Source organism: Nicotiana tabacum, chromosome 14, assembly GCF_000715075.1.
Source record: "Nicotiana tabacum cultivar K326 chromosome 14, ASM71507v2, whole genome shotgun sequence".
NCBI classification, from domain to species: Eukaryota; Viridiplantae; Streptophyta; class Magnoliopsida; order Solanales; family Solanaceae; genus Nicotiana; species Nicotiana tabacum.
The window spans coordinates 27,009,816-27,031,724 of NC_134093.1; positions in this window are offsets into that span (position 1 = coordinate 27,009,816).

Consider the following 21,909-nt stretch of genomic DNA (forward strand, 5'->3'; position numbering starts at 1 on the left):
ATGCATGGGCAATAATTGAGAGTTCGTCATTCTTAGCCTGAAATCAAAGACACTTCAAAGTGTAAGTATAAAATTGTGTGTTTTATAGAGATTTGTATCAAATAACCACTATTATCCTTAGCCCCACGGTGGGTGCCAAACTGTTTACCTGAAAAATATAAACAATTGAATTTATATGCGGCTCTAAGAATACGTGATATAATTTAGTACAAATTGAGAAAATATATAAATTAGTACTGAAATTAACTATAAAAGAAATAAATGCAAACCAAATGAATCAATTAGCCTTGGCCCTCAAGTTCAATCACCCTCGAACCAAGTGAAACACTACAAAAAAACTGAAATTAACTATGAATGTCGTCGCTAATCTGTCGATAAAATGCTCATAGCTAGCAGAATTTCTTGATAATCCGTTGTTAATCTGTCGCTAAATGAGATTAGCGATGGATTTTTCTGTTTAGCTATAGAATTTGTCCGTCGCTAAAACTTAATTTTTTTAGTAGTGAAAATTCCGCTAGTATATGAATAGAATAACAGAATAATGAAGCTAAAAGAAGGCAATGTATTTTTTTTATTGCATAAAATGATCTGGCCTGTATAAATGATCAGACCCCTTTTATATAGTAGGGAAGTCCTACTTTGAATAAAATTCTAAATAGAGTAAGGAATCCCATGATAGATTAATTGGCCTCTCCTTGATATGCGCCGGAATTTTCGCCGAGATTCTCGCCCAATTGCGGATATTCCGGATTTATGTTTTTTGGCTCGATAAGCTTTCCTCGATCTTGGTTGATCTCGATTTTGATCCGTCTCTCTTTTGCTCGATCTCGATCTTGGCTGATCTCGATCTTGATCGGTCTCTAGGTCACGAGCCCGACAATTTAACTTCGCATCACGGCTCGATATCACACGAGGTTGAACCTTGGTCTATCATGTTCTAGTCTCGATTAGTCATACGAAGGGCAAGCTTGGTTTTGACTGTATACAATACATATCATAACATTTGGATGTAAAGACTTTTGAAACTTGTGGTTTTAAACATTCCATCCTTAACATTTATGTGGAGATGATAGAAAGTGTAAATCCAATTATTTTCAAATTTAGAAAGGTATCATTCTTCTTAGAACGACTTATAAAGGAAACATTGTCACATAAAATAAAATCGAGGGAGTACCACTGTTTACCCTAAAAATTGAGTAACAATTAAACTTATATTGTGATTTTAAGGATATGTGATTTAAACCAGCACTAATTGATAAACAATAAATTAAATAGATAAATTGGACAATAAAATAAATCAAACCGGTGTGCAAACGATGTCTTGACCTCAATTCGAGATAGTCTCGAGGTTAGTTAATAAGAACAATAGAGGATAAAACAAACAACGATGAACAATGATGAACAAAGAAAATAACGTATAAGTATATTCTTATCAGTGAATAATGATGGTCCCCTACAAGTGAATGGGATCCCTCTTTATATAATAGAGGAATCCTAAATAAGGTACAACTCTAATAACGGAAGTAGATCCAATGATTGACACTAATAACCGCTTTGATTTGATCTGTTGGATTTCCGCCCTGACTTTCGACCGGTTACTGATATCTCGCCATTCTGTTATTACGTTTTACTCGAAGTCAGACATGCTCGATCTCGATTATTGCTAGCCTCGATCTCGATGAACACTTCGATCTCCAAGTGTGATGTTCAATAATTGAGATCGATCATGACTGAATTAGAGTAAGGCGTAATAATGGAATGACGAGATATTAGTAACTGGTCGAAAGTCAGGGCGAAAATCCCAGAACATATCAAATCAAAGCGGTTTTTAGCGCCAATCATGGGATCTACTTCCGTTATTAGAGTTGTACCTTATTTAGGATTCCTCTATTATATAATAAGGGATCCCATTCACTTGTAGGGGACCATCATTATCCACTGATAAGAATATACATATACGATATTTTCTTTGTTCATCATTGTTCATCGATGTTTGTTCTATCCTCTATTATTCTTATTAACTAACCTCGAGACTATCTCGAATTGAGGTCGAGGCATCGTTTGCAGACCGGTTTGATTTATTTTATTGTCCAATTTATCTATTTAATTCGTTGTTTATCAATTGGTTCCCAGGCAATTTTTCTTTTTTGCGCTTATATGCTTTTCTCTGTCTTTGATGTCAAACCCAGTCCCAGTGACCCATTGGATTGGATTTTCCCCTTGAGAATCACATATCCTTAAAACCACAATATAAGTTTAATTGTTACTCAACTTTTAAGGTAAATAACCATGTATAGGTAATTTGTAGGAAGCATCAGGATATAACAGTAGGTCGCTAGTTTATTCAGCGACCTACTTTTATTTTTTATTTTATTTAATGTCAAGTTTTATATACGCTCTTTTAAAATATTGAGATAACTAAACATCTCGCCTGTAGATTAGCAAGATAACACTCTTCTCGATCGTTAGAAATATCACCATGTACTTTTGATCTAAAATAATTGAATCGATAGTACCTCATCGAATGACAGAAACAGGATCATTTAGTGCCACTATTGATTTTAAGAAACAAAAGTTTTGGAAGAAAAAAAAAGTATTATGGGAGAATTTTAAAGTTTGCTCGACATGATTTTTCTCGATCACCAGAGCTTAAAGCACGCTAGATAGAATTTTAAAGTTCGCATCACTTATGGTGATCGTCATGATTTTGTCATAAATCTTGATGGATCACCGGATCTTTTAAATATTATGGTTGAAAATTCTGATGATCGTCACAATTTCTGGTGCTTCAAAATTCTGGTGCTAAAAATTTGGGTGACCGTTAGAAGTTTTAGCATTTCAAAATTCCGGCGAAAGTGTTTTAAATTTCTATCACAGAGCTTTTTTCCAATTTTTTCTTTTATGGGGTCAGAATATAAACTGTGGTTTAAAAGAGGTCCATCCATTATAATTCTCAATTATGTAAATGGGAAAATCTATTTGAGGATATGTTCCTTTATCTTTATGGATCCTTTTGCCACCATACATATGTTTGCGCTATAGATCTAGTTGTACTGTTGCATTGGGTCAATAATTCACAGATCATTATATTTCAAATTTTCTATGTCTCTTGAGAACAGAAACCATGTGAATTATCGTGTGATGAGTACACCAGTTACCAGCAAAAAAGAAGAAAAAATAAAAGTGAAATATATACGGATGAATTGTATGGCCCAAAAAGGAAAATCTATCTAAAGATGACGTAAATAGAGTGATGAAATAAACAAAGTCGAGATGCAATAACTGTGTGGGGTATTCAATGTAAGACTGTACAGACCAGGAAAGCTAGGCGTTGCTACCTGTAATCTCCCCTAAAATGTGGCCCCCAAACCTTTGGAGGCCTAAAGCCATTGGTTTGGCTGCTTCACCCTTCAGTCGGCTTTAGGCTACCGACAATGTTGTACCGCCCCTGAATTCCTGCTAGACCTATTTGGAGGCCCCCAAACCTTTGGAGGCCTAAAGCCATTGGTTTGGCTGCTTCACCCTTCAGTCGGCTTTAGGCTACCGACAATGTTGTACCGCCCCTGAATTCCTGCTAGACCTATTTGGCTATTTCAGAAAGTTTATGTAATAAATTGGTAAGTTTTAGAAACATTTTTGCTATATATGTGGCAATGCTATTGTTTTAAATAGTTCATTTAACTCAACTAATCACTAATGGGAGGTGATGATTGAACAATGTAATGTTTCTTAGTTCTATTAATAAATATCCCATTTAACCCCAAAAAAAATCAAATTGTCCTAATTTATGTTTGATCTTACCTACAACAAAATAAACATTTTGGGACACTTGTTCAGAAAAAGGAAAAGAAAATGCAAACATGTTTGTTATACCTTTGTCCTCTATGCCGACGGAGTCATAATCACCGGCCAAGTCTATCGTCAATGTTTTACAAATCAAGATTCGAAGTATTTAACGTTGTAAATACAACTAGTGTAAAAACAAATGTACTATATTCGTTACTTTACACGTATGATACATTGTCTAAGGATGACGAAAATTTTAGTACTGATGCATAGAGTCAAAGTCGAGTACCGCAATTTCTTTTAAAAAAGAAAAACATATGGCAAAATGACGATGCAATGACATTGCCATATACAATAAAATAAATAACGAAACAAACTTATGTTTGTTATTCCTTTGTCTTGTATTAAGTACCTTTATAGTCAGTTTGGTCAAGTTACAAAAATTAGTTTATTTTGAGAACTATTTTTTTAGTATTTTTTTTTGTGAGAATCAGTTTGTGTTTGACAAACTTATTTGAAAAGCATTTCTGAGCAACAATTAATGTTTGACCAACCTTTTAAAAATTGCTTCTAAATGTATTTTTCTCAAAAATACTTTTCAAAAAGTGCTTTTGAAGAAAATATACTTTTTTTCTGCTTCTCCAAAATTGCTTCTGTTTGTACTCAAAAACACTTTTTTTTTCTTCTAAAAAATTGGCCAAATACTTCAACTTTGAAAAAAAAAAATATTTTTTGGTCGGAGAAACTAAGCAAAACACCGCGGAGTCTCAATCACCAAGTCTGGAGGTCAATATCTACAAATCAAGATTCGACATTTTTAACGTTATTATCAATGCAATTAGCGAGTAACATATACTCCTTCCGTTCAAATTGGCATGATTCATGCAAATATTTTTCTCTCATGGGTATACCATTTCAACAAGACAGACATAGTGCCCGTTTGGATTGGCTTAAAAAAAGTGACTTTTAAGCATAAGTGCTTAAAAATAACTTTTAAGTATTGGAGCTTGTTTTATAAATAAACAGTTACCTGTTTGGATAAAAGTGTTGAAACTTAAAAAAAATTGTTGAAGTGTTTGGTAAACAAGTGCTGGTAAGCACTTTTTCTGTTAAAAAAATAAAAATATCCTTAAAGCTGTTAACATTATAAAAGAGCTGATTACTACAATATATTTAATTCTGAATTAATACAAATAAAAAATAATTTATATTTTAATTTAGTTTCAATTTAATTGATTGCTTTAGATAATTTTTATAAATATAATTCTTGAATGCTCATTTTTCACCACTTTCAATCAAGTAGACTTGCGTAAAAGTCTCAACCTATTTTAAAATACCAAATTATTTTGTTGAATTCATCTTTTCCTTTTTGCCCATTTACTCTTGACAGATTAAAGTTGCAGTTACATCCATTGAAAGTAGAAGGAAGCTCATTATGGCATTAGCTCATCTTTTTGGAAGGACAGTAGAAACCGATCCAATATGTAACCTTAATTCCATTGTAATTGTATGTTTGCATAGAATAAAATATTGTAATACTCCTTTCATTTTATGCAAGATTTTCTGCAAGAAAGCGATTTTTCTATCTTCCTCTGGGGTATTTACTTTTCTGGTATGGTAACCATTGACTTATATGAAAACTTATAATGGACAAGAAAGTAATTTTATTGGTCAAACTAAAATGACTTTTAAGCCAAAATCGGAGAAGTTGGGGTCAACTAACTTGTTGCTTTTGCCTTTTTAAAGCACTTTTTAGCTTTTTTTAAGCAGTTATTTTTTTGCCAAATACTCTAGAAAATTAAAAAGTGCTTAAAAGTTAGTTTGACCAACTTTTAAGCCCATCCAAACACCCTTCTTGTATGTGTTAGTTTTTTTGGGGGCTTTTTCCCTTTTTATTTGGAAAAATAAAATAGCTTTTAGACCTAACCTATATTGACCTATTGTCACGCCCCAAACTCGAGGAGCGCGACCGACGCTCAACCGAGTGAACCCGGCCGAGAAATCCTATTAGATTTCCTTCTACCCAAACTCATCCATGAATAAAGAGGAGATGCACTCCATTAATCAAACACTGAAAATATTTTATTAACAACTCCCATTCATTCCATTAGCAACTTCGTTCATAATTTTTAAAGTATTACAAGTTTATAGGTATAATAAAAAATATGTTTTCCAAATAGCAATATTTCTAGTTCAATTCCCAACATCATACACCACCCACAACTTGTCTACGGAGCCTCTAAATATGACAGGAGAATAGTATGGAAGTGCCGGCAACAAGGCCCCGGCTATACCTCAAGACACAAAGTGTAACATCAAGTGACATCGGGCTCGGAATAGAGTAGGGCTCATCAAAACCTACTGAATAGGGAGTAACTGCTAACGAGGACCAAATCTGCACCGCTGATGAATCACCTGCATCTATTTAAAGATGCAGCGCCCCCGACAAAAGGGACATTAGTACATATGGAATAGTACTAGTATGTAAGACTAACTGTCCTTTTCAAAATAGAATACCAATGTAAGAAAGGAAAGTCCATAGAAATAACAAGTCACAATCAATGATATTCAAATGTCAAGTTAAAACATAATAATTTTCAAAATATGAAGATAACACTGTGAAGTGATAATCAAATTATGATGATAATATTATTTTTGATAGGGAGATCTTTAGCACCGATATATCACTGTTCACAATTTCACTTTTTACAATACCAATATTCACAATAGCAATACCACCGTACTTTTAGCACAGAGTCCGATCACGACTCGATTGACTAGGATATCTCATTAGAGACATCAACCACAATCACTATCAATACCAATGCCACCGTACTTTTTAGCACGGAGTCCGATCACGACCCGATCGGCTAGGCCATCTTATTTGAAGACATCAACTACAATCTCAATCACAATCTCTGTGCAAATATACCACCGTGAATCTAGCATGGAGTCCGATCACGGCCTGATTGGTTAGGCTGTCTTATTTGATGACATCATCCAAAATCACAATTTCAATTATAATTTCCAGCACAATCACCACCATGTGTGCGGCATGGTGTACTATCACGATCTGATCGGCTAGGCTATCTTATTCGAGACATCAACCCTTTTATATAAATCAATCTTATTCTAATTAAGAGGAATAATTTTATCACATCAATCTCATGCCAAATAAGAGGAATAATTCACAAAAATAACATAGGTGCAAATGTATTTACCTCATCATCTTTCACATTGTATAAATCTCCACTAGTATTTTCAACCAATAACAACAACAATATTTTTTTGGCTCTTTTGGCCATTCACAAGATTCTTTATTCAAGACACGATGACCATATTTGTTATTCCATATTTTCATTTCTTCTCATATATCAACATACGTATAATATTCCGGAAATCACAACTTTAAGTTCATTAGAAATGAATAATTTAAGCACAAAAGATTTCTTTCCGAGAAATGGAGTAAAATAATTGGCAATTGATGCGCAAGTTAAAATCATCAACAAATAACACACCATTTATTCTTGACATATTTCGCCCCAAAAAGGGCAATACACAATTTTCACTCACAAATATGTAAGAACACAAAACACATTGAAAATACTCACAAACCATAGTGTCTATTAAAATAGCCACATATAGGCATGCCTTGAGTTTATAAGCTTTTAGGCAATTTCATTTTCGAATTCAATTCGGAATAGTTGAATCACGGCTCATTTCATAATCTTTCTCACATCATTTCATTTCATTGACACCATTGGCCATAAGTATAACTTTCACTTATATCAATCATCACATTTTATACTTCTTTCACATCTTTTAATTTTATTGGTACCATTGGCCACAAGTATAACTTTCACTCTTGCACATTGGCCACTTTATATCCCAATTCACTTATTTCACTTCCTACCGTCTTTATAGGTTATCAACAGTAAGACATTTCCAATCAAGACTTTAGGTACACATATGAACAATTAAGAGTCTTAAGCATATTGAATTTTCTCACACAATTTGAAATCATAACCTTCATTTGAAATACAACTCAAAGACATAGCATTTTAATACATATATCATTCTTGAACATATTCCCAAAGGATAACATAATGTGTTAGGAATATTTGGAACATGTTTTGAATACTTAATTCTCGGAACTTTACTTATTCAGGACAATCGAATTTATTGGGAATAACTCGAAACATAGAATAAGGAACTTAAGACAACCATACTTGAAACATATGAGAACATTATTGAATTCAATTCTAAGAGAGTAGTTTAGCCAACATACCTCGCTTTGACCTTTCCTTAAATTACTACAACGTTCCAGAAATTCTAGCAATCCCAATCTATTTTGATACATAATAAAATTGAACCATAATTAGGAAGATATTCATGATCTCAACTCATTTGAGCATTTTATCAAACACTAGGTGTGTAAATTTAACTACAAGGTTCTTCTACAAGATTTCCTTCACTCCACAACCCAATCTTTACTTATTTGAGCTCAATAGTATTTTCACAAACCTTATTAGTACAAGCATGTATAAATAATACTCTTACACCCAAGAATCATACTCCCAATCACTCATCGTTTACCCCAAACTCGAAATTGAAGACTAGGGGTTTGAATCTTACCTCTTAGATGAATATCTTGTGAAGTTCCCTTGTTGGATTTCAAAGCTTGGGCAAGATCTTGATGAATAAAATACTTCATCTATTTTATCTCTCTAGAACACTCTCACTTCTCTCTAAAAAAAACCTCAGATGATTGCCTCAAAATAAGCCCCAAAGCCTATTTATCAAAATGGGGTCGGATTATGAAAATAGAAAACTTAACCCTCCGAAATCAGGTCTGCGGTCGTATAATGGACCGCAGAATGGGTATGCGGGTTGCACAATTGACCGCAAAATTGGTGCCCAAAACTGGGCTGCACTGGCCAGGTCTGCGATCATTTTGCGATCGCATAACCACTTTTGCGATCGCATAATGGTCACAAAGTTAGTCGCAGAATCGTATTCTGCCAGCTTGTGGTAATTTAGTCATAACCTCTTGCAAGAATGTCCAAATGATGAACGGTTTGAAGAGTTAGAAACTAGACACATATACCTTTCTTTTGATAGGTAATACACCATATAAATCTTTATCAAGAGATTTATGTTCATTTGAAATTAGATCTTGTGCGAACTCACTTGAAACTTTATCCCATCATAAAATTTTCAACTTGACTTAGCCTTGGGGCTCTTCTTAGACCATAAATCATTATTAATGCACCTCACACATATATTATCATGATCAATTGATATCATTCATATAATAGTCCTTATTTGTACACAAAATAATATAATTAGCGCACATCAACTTTCTTAATAGCGTTGAAGTACTTCGAAATTTTCTGGGGTTTGACCTATAGCCCACTAATATCAAGACATATAAATATGAACTATTTTAATGTTTAGGTTAGAATTAAAAAAAAGAGAAAACATAATGGGCAGCCAATTTTGAAGCCTTGTGAGAGAGAAAAGTGTGTTCTTTTGCTCCAGAAAATTTCTGCCCATGCAGTCCGCTCAATTAACGTTTTCGACTCCTTAACCATTGGATCGCGCTCAAATTTGAACTGAGAGTTCTCTAATTTGGTTCTTAGAGTTCAACAGTGGAGATTGGATTTGGATACCTGTAACTTCGATTTTGAAGGCATGAATAGTAGCTCGGTTTTGGGGTAATTTCTCTCCTTTCTTCAACTGTTTTGGTGCAATCTTATTTAGTGGAGCTTTGAGGGCCTTTGGTCCCGTATTGTTTTACCTCTTCATGTTAAAAGGGTTTTGTACGTAAATTTAATGTCTCGTATCTTGATGAATTTTGCCTTGTTATTTTTTATTTGCTTGTGATATAGTTGCTACCCGTATTACCATTTGTGCCAATTTATTGTCTTCTCTTGGTTCAAGTAGATTGGGAAGATTTAGACTTGAGTTGTTTCCGCTATATGCCTAGTCATGAAATTTGGTATTGCTTGTTTCTTCCCAATAAATAGGCCATGGTTATTATTCTGTTTACTATTTGAAGTCTACGCACAAGGGCGTGGCCTTATAATTCATAGAATTAGATTGAAAATTATAGGGTACTACGAGATCCAAATCTCTATAAATGTAAAATGTTAGGAAAATTCTCTCCTATCTAAATTTTGATGAACATATCTAATACATATCCATGTACCGAGGCGAAGACAAATACACCAAACACCACTATTATCAAAAAAGTACTCACTTCATTCACTTTTACTTGTCTAGTATTCTAAAAATAAATTTTTATTTTTACTTGTTACTTTTAGCATATCAAGAGAATATAATTGCTTTATTCCTGTTATACTCATAGTATTAATTATTCATTTGAAATTATTTTCTCAAATTCATTTAAAATATGTATCAATTAATATGAGTATTATGATAAATATGCACTTCATTATTTTTTAAGGGATATACAAAATCCGTAGTGAAATAGTAAAAGTAAACGGAGGGAGTAATATTTAATGCAAATAATTATTACATCGTTTCAATAAAGAGAGAAACATTTATTGAAGCTTTATAGTGCACAAGTGATCACTTACACAATGTCCACTTTCTTCTGTTTATATAAACCTTGAGAAATTTTACTTTCTATGTCATATAACTAAGGCTGGCAACTGGGCCGGGCCGGGACCGGGGGTTAAGTGGGCTAACCGGGCTGGGACTATTTGCCTCGCGAGAAGTGGGTTCATGTCGGTCTCGTGGGCCAATTTTTAGCAAGGAACCGTTAAGATCGGGCCCGTTTGACCGGCCAAGGGACCTGGATCGGATCGGTCCCTTAGCGGCCCCAACGGGCCCAATAGATATATTTAAAAAAAAAACCTTTTGGCTTTTAAAAAAATTAGCCGTTGGGTGTTTAAAAAATAACCGTTGGGTATTTAAATAATAGTCATTTAACCCTCCCAACTAATTTTTAATCCCAAATTTTTTATTATTACACTTTTTTCCTATTTTGTACTATAAATACCTTTCATTCTTTCATTTTTCTTACAAAATCAATATCAATCCATCAATGATGTAAGGACAAAGAAAAATACTTTCCGGTTCTTTCAAGGATGGCCAGAGACATTTTAACTATTCACGCTTCAACTGTGGCATCGGAGAGCGCTTTCAGTCAAGCAAGACTTCAAATCGCTGATCATAGAATGTCTATGAGGGATAGCTTGAAAAAATTATTACTTTTCAGATATTGGATCCGTTCAGAAAGAAGAAATTTTGGACTTGCTGAATCACAACCAGAGGAAGGCGAAGCTTATGAAGAAATGATAGCCGAACTTGTTGAGGATGCTGCTTCGTCCGACAATGGAAGCGACGATGAACAAGCTACTTTTTCGCCACCACCCACGGAACTTCCTCCGAACCTTAAAGGATTTATGAAGATTGTAAGAGATAGCATGTAACTTGTATAAACAAAAATTAGTATGTAACTTGTATTTTGGCACTTCTTGATTAGTTCCTTTTTGTTCTCAATGGTGGTATTAACACCTTGTTCTGCTCATTTCATAGGGGGAGGAAGACTAAGAAAGATATTGCCATATTTTTTATTGCTATAATAAAATTACAAGATATTGCTTTGAATATTTTTTTACAATATTTTTGTCTTTAAATTTAAATTAAAAATTTAGGTCACAATACTATAATAAAATTAAAAGGCATTGCCTTAGATATTTTTTAACATCTTTTTGTCTCTAAGTTCTATTTAATTAAAAAATAATTAATGCTTAGCCGTTGGGCCTATTTAGCCAGAAATTAGTGGGCTCGGTCCCGTACCGATTCCTACAAAAAACACGTTTAGCTAAGGATCATTTTAGGGACCAGACGGGAATTGCAGTCCGCAAGACCAGCCCGTTTGATCCGTTTGGCCCGTTTGGGGCCGGCCAGGCGCATTACCATCCTTACATATAACCAACAAGACTTGGGAAAAGCACCTTTTTATGGAGTATTGCCACAATTGCTGGTACCCAAAATGAAAGAAAATAAACAAATAAAATCACATCAATCAATTGCGCATTAGTGATAATATAATAACATTAGTGACTTCATTAAAATGACGTAATTATACTGTTACTATATTGACTTTAGATTAGTTCACACTTATGATACTCTTACGTAAGTTAATGTTAACTGAATGATGCATAAAGAGACGAAGTCGAGGTACTACAATTACAATAAATAAATACAAAAAAGAAAAACACCTACAGAATCATTCTGAATTCAACAAATTACTCTCGACGTTTACGTTTTTTTCTTACATTAAATAAAATGAATACTAGAGACAAACTTATGTTTGTTACTTTCTTTATCTTGTTTGAAGTTTAGACGTGTCATTAGGCTGGCATAGTCACAATCAACCTCGAATTTGGTATTTTTATTATTGTTATTATTATTTATTGCAATTTGTCATATGCGGGAGGAAGTATTTTATTTTTTTGGGATATAAGTTTATATACAGGTGAAACTGAGCTCGTGGTGCATCCTAGCCTCCGACATGACAAGCCAGGCATGAGACATGGCAATAAAGGACTGAAAATTGACCCCAAGTCTCACCGGACTAGAATCCGAGGACAGGACGCCTGCCTTCGAGAATATTGAGGCCATGGTCCCGGAATCGGTCCTAGCCTCGAACGACTTTGAAGAAACATTGTCAGCATAGCCAACAGAAGACCAAAATATCCGTGACCGGCCGGATATTACGACGGAAATCTCGGCACTTATCAATAAGGAACCAGCAATCAATGAATCAAGAGATTTTTTACCTTTTATAGAATTGTACCTAAAGTAGGACTCCTCTACTATATAAAAAGGGTCTAATAATTCGTAAAACACATTGTAACACGCACTCAAAAGCAATACATTATCATTTCTGTTTATCGACACCGAACGTGGTGAGCCCGGCTCGAGGGCGATTATTCCTTCAAGGCTGAAATTATCCGACTCATGTGGTTTAAATTTATTTTGTCTTTATTAATTCAATTGTAACTTAATTTATCGCTTTGTATCAAATTAATCCGCGTATCCTTAAAATCACTTACAAATGTAATTGTTATCCGATTTTGAGGGCAAACAGTTTGGCGTCCACCATGGAGCTAAGGATGATAACGGCAATTTGGTACAAAATTCCAGTAACACACCCTATTTTACACTTGTTCTTTGAAGTATTTTTGATTCCAAGTTAAAATCGAAATGTCAAACCCACATTCTGCCCCTCTAAACACGGACACGGAGTCCAGCCACCATGGCGAGAACAATAATGCAGCACCCGGTAATGAGGTGCCCCCAGTCGATCTCGCCGGAGTTCCGGCGGCAGACCCCATCGACGCCAGTTCGCATGTGGTCGTCGACACAAATTTGCCTACTGATCCCGAGAACAGCATACGCAGAGAAGTCTGATCAATTGTCCAGAATACGCACAACGGTGAAAACGATAGGATCAACCTGCGAGTGATCTTCGAAATATTACAGGCAGCGATAACTCAGCTGCAGAACCAAAGACAAGCACCGAGCAGGGTTATGCCCGAGCCATCCCAGGAAGTCACCCACATAAATGAACCGATCACGGAGAGAGAGAATGAAATTAAATCGGGGACTAACCTCGAGATCATAAAAATGCTCGAGGAGTTGACAAAACAGGTCGAATCGGGGGAGAAGAAAATCGAAGCCAATGACAAAAAGGTGGAAACCTATAACTCTAGGGTCTACCAAATCCCAGGAGCACCCCCGATATTGAAAGGTCTGGATTCCAAGAAGTTTGTTCAGAAACCTTTTCCTCCGAGCACAGCTCCGAAGCCGATCCTGAAAAGGTTTCGCATGCCCGAAATTTCTAAGTACAACGGAACAACCTATCCGAATGAGCATGTGACCTCCTACACATGTGCCATCAAAGGGAACGACTTGGAGGATGACGAGATCGAGTTTGTCCTGCTGAAAAGGTTCGGGAAAACTTTATCCAAGGGAGCTATGATATGGTATTACAGCCTACCTCTTAATTATATTGATTCGTTTGCTATGCTTGCAGATTCAAAAACTGATAGAATACCCGACTGTCACTTGGGCCGACGTGCATAATCGGTATTAATAAAAAATTAGGGTCGAAGATGATCAACTCTGGCCCCCATTCGGGATTGTTTATCCCATCAGAACAGTTGATAGAGTTAGGAGAGATATTGGTCGTGATCCACGGTCGAACAAGGATTGGTATCAGCCATACAATAGAGACCGAAAAGGTAGTGGATCTCGACGAAACCCCATAAAAATGAAAGAAGAAGTGGCCGAGGTCAAAACAACCGGGGACTCATGAGCAAAAATAGCTTCGACAGGCCCATCAGGCCGAAGGAAGCACTGAGATTATCGGAGTACAACTTTAATGTCGACGTCGTCGCCAGCGTTTCCGCCATCGGACGTATAAGAGACACCAAATGGCCCCGACCTTTACAGTCTGATCCAGCCCAAAAGGATCCTAACCTAATGTGAAAATATCATGGCACTCACAGTCACAGGACAAAAGATTGCCTACAATTGAGAGAGGAAGTAGCCCGGCTATTCAATAACGGGCATCTCTAAGAGTTCCTGAGTAATCGAGCCAAAAACCACTTTAGGAATAGAGATTCTAGTAAACAAATCGAACAGGAGGAGCCTCAACACGTCATTAACATGATCATCGATGAGGTCGATATTCCCCATGGGTCGATGCTGAAGCGCACCAAAGTATCTATCACAAAGAAAAAATGAACTCGGGATTATGTGCCGGAGGGAACCTTGTCCTTCAATGACGAAGACGCTGAAGGGATCGTGCAGCCTTACATTGATGCACGGGTAATATCAGTACTTATAAATAAATCTCGAGTTAAGCGTATATTAATTGATCCAGGTAGCTCGGACAACATTATCAGATTGAGGGTCGTGGAACAGCTCGGCTTGCAAGATCATATTGTGCACGCGGTCCAAGTCCTAAACGGGTTCAACATGGCGTGTGAGACCACTAAAGGAGAGGTAACATTACCGGTGAACACCACCGGGACCATTCAGGAAACAAAGTTCTATATGATCGAAGGGGATAGGAGGTACAATGCTTTGTTCGGGAAACCTTGGATTCACGACATGAGGGAGGTACCATTGACTATGTACTAGGTGTTGAGGTTTCCGATGCCGGGAAGAATAAAAATAGTTTACGGAGAACAACCGGCCACAAAAGAGATGTTCGCAGTCAACGAGGTGGTCCCGAAATTCACACTTTCGACACTGAAGGAGCTGGGTCCGCTCACCAAGGGAGAAACTAAATAGAAATTACTGACACCGACTCCGTCCCAACCGGAGAGGCAGGAGATGGGTGAGGACGATGACTACGGGGTTCCCAGGTCTTTCGTAGCCCCTGATGATTCCAATGCTACCAAATCAATGGTGGAGAAACTGGAATAAGTCATATTGATCAAACGCTTTCCCGATCGAAAGGTATACCTGGGCACGAGGTTAAATCCCGAGCTCAGGAAAAAACTCATTCAATTTCTTATAGCTAACGATGATTGTTTCTCTTGGTCCCACCTTGATATGACATGAATCCTGCCACAAATAACCACTCACAACCTGAGCTTGGACCCGAAGTTCCACCAGGTCAAGCAGAAGAGGAGGCCCCAGTCCGAGGCCAAACATGCTTTCATCAAGGACGAGGAATCTAAATTCCTTAAAATAGGGTCAACCCGGGAGGTAAAATACCCGGACTGGTTAGCGAACCTAGTAGTAGTCCCCAAAAAGGGGAACAAATTAGGAATGTGTGTGAATTATAAAGATCTGAATAGGGCGTGTCCCAAGGACTCGTTCCCTTTGCCTAACATCTATCGCATGATCGATGCAACGGCCGACCACGAGATTCTCAGTTTTTTTGACGCTTATTCCGGGTACAATCAAATTTGGATGGACCTGGGTGATCAGGAAAAAACTTCCTTCATCACCAAGTATGACACCTACTGTTATACGTGATGCCATTCGGATTAAGAAACGCCGCCGCCACTTACCAATACCTAGTAAATTGGATATTCGAAGAACAAATAGGAAAATCAATGGAGGTTCATATTGATGATATGTTGGTTAAGTCCCTGCGAGGAAAGGACCATTTGAAACATTTGCAGGAAACCTTTAGCATATTGAAGAAATACAATATGAAGCTGAACCAGGATAAATGTGTGTTTGGAGTCGGGTCCGGTAAATTCCTCGGATTCATGGTGTCCAATCGGCGTATTGAGATCAATCCCGATAAGATCAAGTCCATCAGAGATATCACTATTGTGGACAACGTGAAGCTCGTGCAAAGGTTAACCGGGCGCATAGCCACCTTGGGATGATTTATCTCGAGGTCATCCGACAAGGGCCACCGCTTATTCTCACTGTTGAAGAAAAATAATAACTTTTCATGGACCCCGGAATGCCAACGGGCCATGGAGGAGCTCAAGCGATATCTATCGAGCCCGTCGCTGTTTCACACGTCGAAGACAGACGAACAACTATACTTATACTTGGCAGTATCGGAGATAGCGGTAAATGGAGTCCTGGTCTGAGAGGAGAAAGGTACGCAATTTCTAATTTACTATGTTAGTAGGACCCTTGGCAAGGTTGAAACAAGGTACCCTTACCTAGAAAAGTTGGCGCTCGCTTTGCTAAGCGCCTCTAGAAAGCTAAAACCATACTTCCAATGTCATCCCATATGTGTCGTAACCACTAACCCATTGAGGAAGGTAATTCATAAACCAGAGCTCTCGGGACGGTTGACTAAATGGGACGTAGAGATCAGTGGGTACGACATCGAATATCGGCCTCAGACCTCCATTAAGTCTCAAATTTTGGCAGACTTTGCGGCTAACTTTACACCGGCCTAATACGCGAGGTATAAAGAGAGTTGTTATTGAACTCGAGAACCTATTCGGTAATCTTGACCCTCTTTACGGACGGCGCCTCAAATGCGAAGGGGTCCATACTTGGGATTGTATTAAAACCATTAGCAGGTAATACAATTAGACAATCTATTCAGACTGTAAAATTAACTAACAATGAACCTGAGTATGAGTCCATGATAGCAGGTATCGAACAGACCAAAAGCTTGGGGGCAGAGGTGATCGAAGCTAAGTGCGTCTCCCTCCTTGTGGTGAACCAAGTTAATGGGGCCTTCAAAGTTAGAGAGAAACGAATGAAAAGGTACCTGGATAAATTTTAGGTGACATTACACCGGTTCAAAGAATGGACTCTACAACACGTGCCTCAGGAGCAAAACAGCGAGGCCGATGCCCTGGCTAACTTGGGGTCATCGATCGATGACGATGAGTTCAACTCGGGGGTGGTCGTGCAACTCAAGAGATCGGTAGTGGAAGAAGGTCACGCCGAGATAAACTTAACAAGCCTAACTTGGGACTGGAGAAACAAATATATAGAATATCTCAGGACCGGAAAATTGCCTTCGGACCCTAAGAAATCGAGGACTCTACGCATGAAGGTAGCCCAATTCAGCTTGTACGAAGACGGTACATTGTTTCGGAGAACGTTCGATGGCCCACTCGCAATATGTCTAGGACCCAGAGACACCGAGTACGTTCTAAGGGAAATCCATGAAGGCACCTGCGGAAGCCATTCGGGCGCTAAATCATTAGTTCAGAAAATAATCAGAGCCGGATACTATTGGATCAACATGGAAAAGGACCCAAAGTAGTTCGTACAAAAATGTAATAGATGTCAAAGACATACTCCGATGATTCATCAGCCCGGGGAACTACTACATTCAGTCTTGTCACCCTGGCCATTCATGAAATGGGGGTTGGACATCGTCGGCCCCCTTACATGGGCACCCGGTAAGCCTCAATTTATATTATTTATGACTGACTATTTTTTAAATGGGTGAAAGTCCAGACGTTTGAAAATGTCAGGGATAAAGAAGTCATTTATTTCATCTGGGACCACATAATATGTCCGTTCATCATGCCGGCTGAGATCTGTGTGACAATGAGAAGTAGTTCGTCGGTAGCAAGGTAAGCAAGTTTCTCGAAGATCATAAGATCAAAAGAATCTTGTTGATTCCCTATCACCCTAGTGGGAATGGGCAAGCAGAATCCCCTAACAAAACCATAATACAAAACCACAAAAAGATATTAATCGACGCCAAAGGAAAATGGAAAGAAAGCTTGCCCGAAGTCCTATAGGCATACCGTTCGACCTTAAAGTCTAGTACCGGGGCCACCCCGCTCTCATTAGTCTACGGCGTCGAAGCCCTAATACCGGTCGAAGTCAGAGAACCAAGGATCAGGTTTCGATATGCAACCAAAGAATCAAACAACGAGACTATGAACGAGACCTTCGGGCCTAGCGCTTCGCGTGCTCGATGATATCTTTCAGCTGGTCCTAGGTTGCCTCGGCATCGGCCTTATACTGAGTCACCATCTCATAGGCATCAACTTTGGTAACTTCAACCACTGACTTGGCTGCTTTGAGCTCTTTGGCAAGAGTTTCTCGATCGGAGACAGTCGAGTTTAGCTAAAACTGAAGCTCCTCAATATTTTGGGCCCGCGCCTCGTCCTTTTCCTTTGTCGCCCGAAGATAGACCTATGCCGAGGTCAACTGCGCCCGAGCAGTTTCCTTTGCCGAGGCCAGGCGGTCCATCCTGCCTCTTCTTTATTCGGCCTCGACCTTGACTACATCCATTTCGGCTCGGAGTTGGTCGATCCGATCGATCTTCTGTTGGACCTACGGGTTCCGACCATTAATCAATGTGTCTAGCTCATCATCCCTACTTTCAAATATTTTTACCTGTTCAACCAGGTTGTTGTGTTCCTTCCGAGCCACCTCCAACTCAGCTCGAAGGCTCTTAGCCTCTCCTTCACGCTGCCCGCTGAGGAGTTTGTAAGTATCTCTCTTCTCAGTGACCCCTCAGACTTCAGCTTCAAGCTGGTATAGCTCGTCCCGTTACCTAAGAAAAGTTTCATGGTGAAGCTCCGAGACCTACAAATACAAATAAAAATGTTAGGATTATCTATAAATTAGTCTGAGTACAAAAGGAGAAATTGAAGTTATCGAGAGATATCTGAAGTTACCCGGTTCAGCACCTGTTATGCTTCGTTGAAAAAGTAGGGCGCGTGTACCTCGTTCATCTTGGCTTGGTCTTCCTCAGTCACCAGGCACCGAAGGTAACTGGCCACTCCTATGGGGCGGAGAGGACCGGGGCATCCTCCGAAAAGGAGATGATGATGGATCGTTTCCCGTCAGAATCCACACTCGGGGCATGGGACCGGTTGATCCGTTTCGGGATGGACGAAGGCCCGCTTGCTCTCGAAGATGGACTCTTCTTTGGTACCTCTAAGTCATCCAATCTGGTGACGTCCTCTAAGGCAGTTGAATCCACGCCATCAAAAAAGCCGTAGAAGGGGTTGTCTGTCCCATGGGCCCATTCGTTGGGGCGTTCTTTCACCGTTGGGCCTCGTTATATATGGACTCAGTAAACGAGGGTGATTCGGTGATGTATATCACATTGAGTGCTTCCTTCGAGGCACTGCACACATCCCGAGAAGCCTTGGACCCAGCTTCCTTATCGAACTCCTTAGCTTGAGGAATATCGGTCTCGAGGTTCTCTGCTTCGGAGGCCCCCTTCCTTTTGAGATGCGACGACACTCAAGCCATTAGGACAAAATATTTTTCTTCTTCTTCAAATTTATCTCTCAGCCGGAAGAGCAAATCCGAAGCCGGTGCTCGGGCTCTAGTACTTTCTTTGGATTTGCTCACCAACCTTCTCATTATTTTCTTTTTCTCCGAACTCGAAGAACTCGTAACCCTCTTCCTTTTCTTCTCTTCGGCCTATCTCGGAACAGGGGACTCGGCAGGGAAGTTCTTGCTATCGGATGGAAGCCTTAGTTCGACATCCTTGGATAAACCTGCAAAAAGAAGTAAAGGGAGTGAGGACTTAATGATAAAAGAGGAATCCAAATATTACCTACTCAAGAAAGGAGTCTCACCATGGGAACGGGCCTCCAAACAGCTCTTCGAGAGCTTGCGCCATGAGAGCTCGGAGTAGGGCATCCTTGATACGATACCCTCTACCTACTCCTTGATCGAGGGACAACATTCGGGACCCGAACGACGGCTGCACCACCACAAAACACAGATAAGAAAGAAGGAAATAAGTATAAAATCAACTTTCGAAAGTAAAATTGTACTTACCTGATGTATTTCACTTCTCGGGGAATTGCATGCGCTCAGCTGGGATCAAGTGCGAAGTCCTTACTCAGACAAAATGGCCTTCCCAGCCCTGATCCCGATCTTCAGCAATACTTGAGAACGGGGCTTTACTGGCCCGACGCACAAGCTTTATAAGTCCCCCCGGAAGATTCATGGACTGTATAAGCGAATTAGATGGCCGATGGTGAAAAAGTACTCATCAATTTTGCTCACAAAGAACCGGAGGAGAATCACGATCCTCTAGAGTGAAGGATGAATCTGACCGAGGCATACCTCGTATCTCTTATAGAAATCGATGATAACCAGGTCTACCGGGCCCAATGTAAAGAGATAAGTGTAAATACTTAAGTATCCCTCGACGTGGGTCGTAATAGCTTCATCGGGGTCGGGAATCACTATGTCTGTATCGGCCCAATTGTAGTCCTTTCGGACCGTAGGGAGGATATCTTCAGTGATCGAGCAGATGTACCTCGAGACCTCCTCACATCGACCTTGTACGGAGGAAGGCTTTTCAACCTTAAAATCAATATTGACCGGGCATCTCCCAGGGATGAATATTTTTAAAGGGGGTTCCGGTACTAGTTCATCAATGACGGTGCACGAAACAGTCTCCTCGGCCTCAGTAGTCGGCCGCAAAGTAGAAGGGTGTCTTTCTAGGGAACAGTTTTGGAAGTCTTTGCCATTTCTTTAAAAAATGGAGGAAAAATGGATTAAGAAAGGAAGTTGAAGGATTGCATTTGTTGGCTTGAGATGAAGATGGACAAGAGTTCTTGCAAAGGATCTCAAATAACCGGAGTAAAAGTACTAGAAAGTATTAAAGTCTTAAAGGTACGAGGGTGGATGATTTGGATGTACAGTTAAAATGAACAACGGAAGAAGTATTTATAGTATTTCAGTGGTGGTTCGCATCCATGAATGGCCGACCGGCGGATGACATCATTTAATGCCATTAAGACTTGACTAACGAGACGTTTCAGTTATTTTGTCGTTTCTGTCATAGTATATCGCAGCAATAATCAGAAACTCATGTCGTTTCTCGTCGTCTACTCTCTGAAAAATGAAGGGACTATCTGTATACGGGTGTAATCGAGCTCGTGGTGCATCCTAGCCTGCGACATGGTAGGCTAGGCTCGAGACATGGCAATAAAGGACTGAAGATCGACCCCAAGTCCTACCGGGCTAGAACCCGGGGGCAGAACTCCTGCCTTCGAGAATATCGAGGCCATGGTCCGGAATCGGTCCTAGCCTCGAACAACTTCGTAGAAACATTGTCATCATAGTCAACATAAGGCCGAAATATCCGTGACCAGTCGGATATTACGGCGGGGATTTCGGCACGTATCAATAAGGAACCGACAATCAGTTAATCAAGAGATTTGTTTACCTTTTATAGAATTGTACCTAAAGTAGGACTCCTCTACTATATAAAGGGGGTCTGATAATTCGTAAAATACATTGTAACACGCACTCAAAAGCAATACATTATTATTTTCTCTATATTTAAGCTCTTGTTCTTCTGTTTATCGACACCGAACGCGGTGAGCCTGGCTCGAGGGCGATTATTCCTTCAAGGCTGAAATTATCCGACTCGTGTGGTTTAAATTTATTATCTTTATTAATTCAATAGCAACTTAATTTATCGTTTTGTATCAAATTAATCCGCGTATCCTTAAAACCACTTACAAATTTAATTGTTATCTGATTTTGAGGGTAAACAAAGTTTGAGAATTTAATAAGCACGCTGAAATCAAGCTTGATGGTTAAAGAGCGTGCAGTTCAATTTCACTACATGTGAAATACCGAGTTTTGTTTTTTGGTTAAAAAGGAAATTTTATGATAGTTAATATGCATTATTACAAA